Source organism: Lampetra fluviatilis, chromosome 45 (assembly GCF_964198595.1).
Source record: "Lampetra fluviatilis chromosome 45, kcLamFluv1.1, whole genome shotgun sequence".
NCBI lineage: Eukaryota > Metazoa > Chordata > Hyperoartia > Petromyzontiformes > Petromyzontidae > Lampetra > Lampetra fluviatilis.
In genome coordinates, this window is record NC_136319.1 from 3,249,797 (window position 1) to 3,258,877 (window position 9,081).

General features: G+C 47.7%; 1 pseudogene; it reads right to left on the reverse strand.

The window, feature by feature from the left end:
- Window positions 1–8,680: 8,680 nt before the first annotated feature.
- LOC144947428 (ATP synthase peripheral stalk subunit F6, mitochondrial pseudogene) lies at window positions 8,681–9,081 on the reverse strand (annotated as a pseudogene).

The window sequence follows — 9,081 nt, forward strand, 5'->3', positions numbered from 1 at the left end:
TCATCGGCAACGTCATCATCGGCATCGGCATCATCGGTATCGTCATCATCGACATCGTCATCATCGGCAACATCATCATCGGCAACGTCATCATCGGCATCGTCAACATCGGCATCGTCAACATCGTCAACGTCATCATCGTCATCATTGGCAACATCATCATCATCGGCAACGTCATCATCGGCAACGTCATCATTGGCAACGTCATCATCGGCAACGTCATCATCGGCATTGTCATCATTGGCAACGTCGTCATCGGCAACGTCGTCGTCTGCAACGTCATCGTCGGCAACGTCATCATCGGCAACGTCATCATCGGCAACGTCATCAGCGGCATCGGCATCATCGTCATCATCGGCATCGGTATCTTCATCATCGGCATCGTCATCATCATCATCATCATCATCGGCAACGTCATGATCGGCATCGTCATCATTTGCATCATCGTCATCATCGGCAACGTCATCGTCGGCATCGTCATCGTCGGCATAGTCATCATTGGCAACGTTATCATCGGCATCATCATCATCATTGGCAACGTCATCACTGGCATCGTCATGATCGGCATCGTCATCATCGGCATCATCATCATCATTGGCAACGTCATCATCGGCATCGTCATCATTGGCAACGTCATCGTCGGCATCGTCATCGTCGGCATAGTCATCATTGGCAACGTTATCATCGTCATCATCATCATCATTGGCATCGTCATCATCGGCATCGTCATGATCGGCATCATCATCATCGGCATCATCATCATCGTTGGCAACATCATCATCGGCATCGTCATCATCGGCATCGTCATCATCGGCATCGTCATCATCGGCATCGTCATCATTGGCAACGTTATCATCATCAGCTGTTTCCTCACCGGGTAAGGATCGCATGCATCAGAGTAACTTGCCAACGAAGGTCGGTTAACCTTCGACTGGAAAACAAACAGAATCATCAGCAACATCATCATCAGCATCAACATCATCAGCATCATCATCATCAGCATCATCATCAGCATCATCATCTTCAGCAGTAACATCATCAGCATCATCAGCAGCAACATCATCAGCATCATCATCAGGAACAACATTATCATCAGCAACATCAGCATCATCATCATCAGCTGCAATATCATCAGCATCATCATCAGCAGCATCATCAGCAACATCATCAGTAGCAACGTCATCAGCATCATCATCAGCAGCAACAACATAATCAGCAACATCATCATCATCAGCTGCAACATCATCATCAGTAACATCATCATCTGTAGTAGCAACATCATCATCAGTAGCAACATCATCAGCAGCAGCAACATCTCAGCAACACCATCATCAGCAAGAACAGAAACACCATCATCAACAACATTTCTCATCAGCAGCAACATCATCATCAGCGGCAATATCATCAGCGGCAACATCATCATCAGCAGCAAGATCAGCATCATCATCAGCAGCGCGGTACTTACTCGGTTGTATATGATGACCAAATCAGTTGTCTGCAGAGAAAAAATACACGCCATCATCATGTCCTTTTAACTTATTTCGCACCATACATAGTCACCTGTGCTAATCGAAGGTTGCAGACAGTATTAGTAAAAAGTAGTGTAGTTCATAGTGTAGTGCATAGTAGTATATTCTTGGTTCTTTCGGTAAAGTCACGTAGAAGGGAAATTTTATTATTTCACTTCTACGTGACTTTACCGAAAGAACCAAGAATATGAATCCCTGCAGTCACGAAAGCTTTAAATCTACATTTATAGTAGTATAGTTTATAGTGTAGTGCATAGCAGTGTAGTTTATAGTGTAGTGTATAGTATTGCAGTGTATAGTTGTGTATACGTATGTATGTGTGTATAACTTATTTTGCACCGTACATAGCCACCCTTACTAATCCATGGTTGTGTCTAGTGTAGTGTATCGTAGTGTAGTGTATCGTGTAGTGAAGAGTTGTACATAGTATATATGAATGTTGAACTTCTTTCGCATGCTACGTAGCCCACCGTGCCGATCGGAGGGGGCGGGGGAAGGCCAACAAACTAAAGACAACAAAAACGAAGTAATTGTAGAGAAATGCACACTTGGTGGCAGTGTTGGGGGAGCGGTGGCGCAATGGTTAGCGCACAGCGCACTGCGCTATGAACTTGCACGAGTTCGATTCCGGCCACTCACGGCCAACATCTGAATCGGTCCTGGGATCCTCCCTCCCCTAGGTGGACTCAGCCTCAAATGAGTATCCTATTACGGGTGACAAAGGTGGCCGGGCTGTGGTGCTGGTTACCCACTGCATTGTATGGCAGAGTACCGGCCTTCATAGCTGTTACTCGCCAACAGCGCTTGCCCCTACAGTCGTTTGAGGCGATACGGAGGATCTTTGTTTTGTGTCGGTGACGGAGTGGTTGAATGAGTTAGTGAATGAGTGAGTTGGTGGACCAGTGGGTGGGTGAGTGAGTTGGTGGGTAAATGAGTTGGTGGGTCTGTGGGTGGGTGGGTAGTGGAGTGAGTGGGTGAGTGGGTAGGTGGGTAAGTGAGGAGGTGAATGAGTGGGTGGTTGAGTAGGTGGGTGGGTGAGTGAGTGAGTGGGTAGGGTGGTGAGTGAGTGGGTGAGTGAATGGGTAGGTGAGTGAGTGAGTGGGTGAGGGAGTGGGTGAGTGAGCGGGTGAGTGAGCGGGTGAGTGGGTGAGTGAGCGGGTGAGTGGATGAGTGAATGGGTGAGTGGGTGAGTTCGTGGGTGAGTGAGTGGGTGTTTGAGTGGGTGGGTGCGTGAGTAGGTAGGTGGGTTCGTGGGTGAGTGAATGGGTGGGTGAGTGAGTTGGTGAGTAAGGGTTGAGTTGGTGATTGAATGAGTGAGTGTCATAGGCTATCATTCTTACGTTCTGGTAGATGGTGATATCACTTTGCACCTAAAAACATAATCAACATCATCATTAGCATCATTCACAGCGTCATATTGAACACAGCCTGCATCAGCATCAACATCATCATCATCAAAATCATCAGCATCACCTTACCTCAGCCACCATCACCATCACCACCACGATCATCACCATCAGTGACGCCATTTCTGTCCTAAAATATATCAACAAAATCATCATCACTGCCACCACCAGACGACAGACACACTCACTAACTCGTTCACTCACTCACTCACCCACACCCTCACTCACTCACCCACCCACTCACCCACTCCCTCACGCAGACTCGCGCACAGGTACACTCACACAAAGCCAAAGATCCCCCGAAGAGCCTTAAAATGCTATCGGGGCAAGTGCTGTTAGTGAGCGCCTATGAAGGCCGGCACTGTGGCACACGAGGGGGTGGGTGGCCAGCACCACGCCCGGCCGCCTTTGTCTCCCCAGTGGCGATGTTTACTCCACACCGCACCTTGGTTCTCATTTGAGGCTGAGTCGACCTAAGGGTGTCCCAAAACCGGTTCAGATAATAGCTATCGCTGGTGTTGGTGGCCGTGAGCGGGAATGAAACTCGGGTGGCCGGGTTCGCTCCCCACTCACTCACTCACTCACCAACTCATCCACTTACTCACACATGCACTCACCCACTAATTCACTCACTCCCCTACTCACTGACTCACCTACCCACTCACTCACCTACCCACTCACTCACATACCTTGTCCCCCCTCAACCACTCACTCACCTACAAACTCACTCCCTTCCCCAGTCCACCACTCACTCACTCACTCACGCACCTACCCATTCACTACCCAGTCCCCCACTCACCCACTCACTCACCTATCCAATCACTTACCTACCGACTCACCCACTCACTCACCTCACTCACCTACCCACTTACTCACGTAACTAGTTCCCCACTTACTCGCTCACTCACCGATCCACTCACTAACCTACACACTCACCTACTCACTCTACGTGTCTCACCGTATCTCCGCGTCTCTCTCTCTCTGCGCGTCTCCGCGTGTCTCCGCAGAACACTTTCTCTCCCCTCCCCATTCTCCTCCCCGAGTCTTCCTCCCCTTGACCTTTTCTCAAATTTCCGTACTCCTCTCTCTGTCTCGCAGTGCAATCACCATCACCGTGGTCTATTCACTGCTGGATGGAGATCAATGTGGTTATGATGATGACTCGACCCTGCGTTTGTTCTCTAATCCTCGTGCTCCGCACTTTGTCTCTCAGTGCAATCACCATCACCGGTGGTCTATCCACCGGTGATGGTGATTGTGCTGATGACGTATCTACGTTTGTCTATGTGTGTGTCAATGCTTAAGGGGAATAAACTGGTATCCAATCTTCGACCGCCATGAGCAGGTTTTCTGAGCATTTATGTGACTTCTTGGGGGGAGGCGAAACCCTCAGCCCAGAAAACATCATGGGGCAAGGTGGGGACGACCCTGCTTGGGGCTGCGGTGCCTCCAAAATTGGAGGAAGTCACCACTCTCTGTGAGTGGCTGGCTGAGGTGCCAACTGTTGAGGAAGCACGGAAGGCGATCCAGAGTCTGAGACCAGGAAACGCACCGGGCAGAGATGATCTCCCAAGTGAACTTCTCAGGGAGGAATTTGTGTGCAGACTGCCCTATATGACATCATAATAACAGTCTGGATCCCTGGATACGTTCCACAGGATTGGAAGGATGCCCTGATGGTATTCTTCTTTAAGAAGGGGAATCGCATAGACTGTAACCACTACAGGGGCATCTCCCTCCTCAGTGTGCCGGGAAAGGTCCTGACAAGGATTATTCAACATCGCCTTGCCAGGCACACTGAGGAGAGGCTTGCGGAGCCACAATGTGGTTTCAGGCGAAGGCGGTCCTGCACCGACGCCATATTTTCTGTCCGTCTGCTACAGCAGAAGTGTAGGGAATTCCAACAGGACCTATATCTCTGCTTCATTGAGCTGGTCCATGCCTATGACACCATCAATAGGCCAGGGCTCTTGGTTGATCTTCATGCTGTCAGAGTCCGTGACACTCTGCTCACAATCATTAAGGACCTTGATGATGGTGGGCTGGCCCGGGTAAACAGCGTGGCCGGGAGTCAGAGCCATTCCCTGTTCACCTTGGGGTGCGACAGGGATGTCCTCTGGCTCCCACCATATGAATCATCTCTTTCCACCACATACATTATTATAAATTATAATACTCTGATTGATGCTCCTGCTGTTGTGACTCATGAAGCCAGCTATGGCTGCAGGGTTTTGGTAGTACATGTTGTTTATGCCATTTATTGTGAAAATTCCGTCAGTTCCTATGATCACTGTTTCATTGCTTTCATGGCTTTATTTTGGTGATTTCGAAAAGTATATTGGTTTAGCCATGTTTGTTTGTTGTAGTACAGAGTTAGACTGATGGCCTTAATCTAAGTTGTCTTGTGGTTGTTGTTGGTTGTTTGACTTGCATCCCACTGGGATTTTTGCACACAGCGTTGGTGTACGGTGATTTTTTTCTGCAATGTTTTGCTGTCTTTTCTTGGATTTCTGTTTGCACTTAGTCACATATTCACTTTAAGATGTGTTTGTTCGTGTTTTTGTTTGTTGCGGTTGCACCCGATTCAAGAGCCGAATGGCTCACAGGGCTATACCTAATAAATGAACTTGAACTTGACCATAGATGTAGCAGTAGAATGTCCACCACGATAAGCCATTTCGTTGAGCTGTCAATACGTGTGGCCAGGCTGCTCATCGGATTTCGATTCTGATATCTCCATTGTGAACATCTGCTGGTAGGAAAGGCCCGCTCGGAATGTGAGCCGGCTCACATTCCTCGCCACCTGAGTCTGCAAGTTCCTGTCAGTGGCAATGGTCAACAAATTTAAACCCCCCAAAAAATCTACTTCCTTGTCATCATAACTTTGTAGTTTGCGTTGTGTTTAGTTTCTTACACCCCACCTCCAAGCACACCTCCGACGAGCACGGTTGGCTACGTACGGTGTGAAAGAAGTGCAACGCTTGTACATCACTATACACTACTATACTATACATTACACTGCTATACACGACACTACAATACACTCCACTAAAAAACACTACACAACTATACACCGCTAGTATACACTAGACTAATATACACTCCAATACAATACAATGCACTTTACTAAACACTGCACTATATACTACCTCCGATTAGCACGGTTGGCTACGTACGGTGCGAAAGAAGTTCAACACACATACGTTCTGTCTCCCTCCCCATCCTCCCCCTCTCGCCTTCTGTATGTGCATGGACGTTTGGCTGTGTGTGTGTAAAACAAACTACGAGCTATGTTGATTTGTACCAGGTGTAAGGCTCCACTGAGCTGCTGTGTAGCTATTTTTTAAAAGCGACCTGGCCATCACAAATGATAGCAGCTCCACAAAGTGGCTGATATCATCATCATCACGTGGGAATTCATGTAAGCCAGGGAGCGGTGGTGCACTGGTTAGCGTTACTCTGCACATCGAACTGAGCAAGCCTGAGCTCGATCCGTGCTCACGGCCAACACCGGTGACGATCATCTGAACCGGTCCTGGGCCTCCCCTGGGTCGACTCAGCCTCAAATTAGTACCTAGTGTGGTGTGTACGAACATCACCACTGGGGCGATAAAGGCGGTCCGGGTGTGGTGCTGGCCACTCAACCCCTCGTGTGCCACAGTGCCGGCCTTCAATAGGTGCTCGCTGACAGCACTTGCCCCAACTGCATTTTAAGGCTATACGGGGGATATTTGGCTTTGTGTGAGTGACCCTGTGCGCGAGCCTGTGTGAGGGAGTGGGTGAGTGGGTGAGTGAGTGGGTGAGTGGAGTGGGTTGGTGGGTGAGAGAGTGGGTGAGTGAGTGGGTGAGTCGGTGAGTGAGTGGGTGAGTGAGTGGGTGAGTGGGTGAGTGAGTGGGTGAGTGGTTGAGTGGGTGAGTGAGTGGGTGAGTGGGTGGGTGAGTGCGTTGGTGGGTGAGAAAGTGGGTCAGTGAGTGGGTGAGTCGGTGAGTGAGTGGGTGACTGAGTGGGTAAGTGGGTGAGTGAGTGGGTGAGTGGGTGAGTGAGTGGGTGAGTGGGTGAGTGGGTGAGTGAGTGAGTCAGTGGGTGAGTGGGTGAGGGAGGGAGTGGGTGAGTGGGTGAACGAGTTTGTGAGTGTATCTGTCGTCTGACGGTTTAGACAATGGCCCTTCTTCAGAGCCCGTGGCAATCGTGGCTAAGAGCAGTGTTCTGAACCTATTTTTGGCTATTGTGTTACTCCCACCCTATTGTTGAAATTTGTGTCAACTGAGTACTCACCCCTCGCCTGATCCAACATAGTTCTGAGAAATAAATCTACGAATAATGAACATCATCAATATTTTCACCCAATTATCCATTGTGTGCGGTCATCCTAAGTGGAACTAACTACAAGCCAATACAACAACATTTAACAAGACGCTCTGCACGCGTGACGCAAGTATTGGTTCTCGATTGTTGGTTACTGCTGGAACCCCGTATTGTTTAGCGATCAGTGAATTTAGAAAGGTCTATTTTAATATCGTTCAAGGTTAACCACGCGGATTTAAATGTTATCGCAGTTATTTTACACCAATTCATGAAGGCTGTCTGTTTTCAATAAATATAAGACTTAACCTGATACGTTTTTTGTAAAAAAAAAAAAAATCTACGTTAATAATTACTCCAAACATTTGTATTTTTCCGTGAAAAAAATGTTGACGACTTTATTTAACTTCTTATATTTAAAGACGTACCCATCTGACAAAAAACACTCATTTAAAGATTCTGTTATTTTGTTATTATAAAGAGCAAAAATTTATGAACGTAATACTCAATGAGGGGAAGCTCTCCTATATTTTACCGTTGTCGAATTATTCAGATGTAAACATAAAAAGCGGATGTTTTCATCCAAAACCGCTTGAATCCGAAATATCTCAAAAACAAAAAAAGATAGAACCCAACAGTGGCTCTTAATTTGATGTTATTTGCCGTCTAACGCTCTATAGAAAAAAAATGATATCTTATATTTTCAACGGTTTCTGAATGACAAACGTGTTTATGGGGCACTTAAAATAGAGATTTGGGGGTCTTAAAATGTAAAATCTCGGATTTTCTGATTTTTCCTTTTGTTTGTGTCCTAAAAGCTACTTTTGTACAACCTTTCAGCTGTATACCTTGTCGGGAAGTATCCTCGAAGTTTTTTGAGACATGCAGAATAATGTCTTTAAAGTTCAGCAAATATTTTACATTTTGCATTGGCAGATTCACCTTACGCACGTACATGATTATTCACCAATGACTCTCGCGTAAATATACAATTTTAACGCGTCACCACCCCACGTGTAGCCGCCTAGGGGATCTGCGTTGAGTGACAGAGCCCTCAGCCCCTGTAACTCGGAATGCGACCGGCTCGCATTCCTCACCGCTGCCCGAGTCTGCGAGTTCCTATTGAGGTCGAGTGGCCAGAGGCTCAACAAAAAAACATCTATTTCCTTGTCCGCATGTTTTTCTCTCTCTTTCTCACTCACCCCCAACCTCTCTCCCCTTCTGTCTCTCACCCCCACCCCTCTCTTTCACTCTCCTGTCTGTCTCTCTCTCCCTGTCTCTCTCTCTCTCCCCACCATCCCTCTCTCTCAATTTCCCTCCCCATCCTCCATCTCTCACTCAGCACACCACCCTCTCTTATGTTTTCCACTCTCTTTTTTTTGTTTTGTTTCACATCGTTTATTTACTTAGTCATATACAGAAGAGTTTCTGTTGAACAAATATTAACTCCTACGCATCCAATGTTTCTTGTGTTCCTCTTCAAATTCAGGCTCTTTGAATTTCAGCTCAGGAAACTTGGTGAGATCTCCACCTCCGAAGAGTCGCTGAAGCTTGGTCATCTCGTCAGCGAGATTCCGCTGTAATTCAGCACCGGCATCCACTGGCCCGCCTGTAGCCTTGCTCTTGGTGTTGTACTCGTGGATCTTGTCCACAAACAGCTTCTCGATGGGGTCGAGCTGGCGTGCTGCTGTATTAAAGGCGACGGCCGAGAGGCCCAGGTTGCGACGGAGCTGCAGGGCTAGAGTAGCAGTGGAGTGGAGCTCACGAACAGTCGCTTCACAATCATTTCCTTGTTCGCGACTCCACCGCACGAAGACAGCCTCAGGGTTCCGCGATGCTCGGA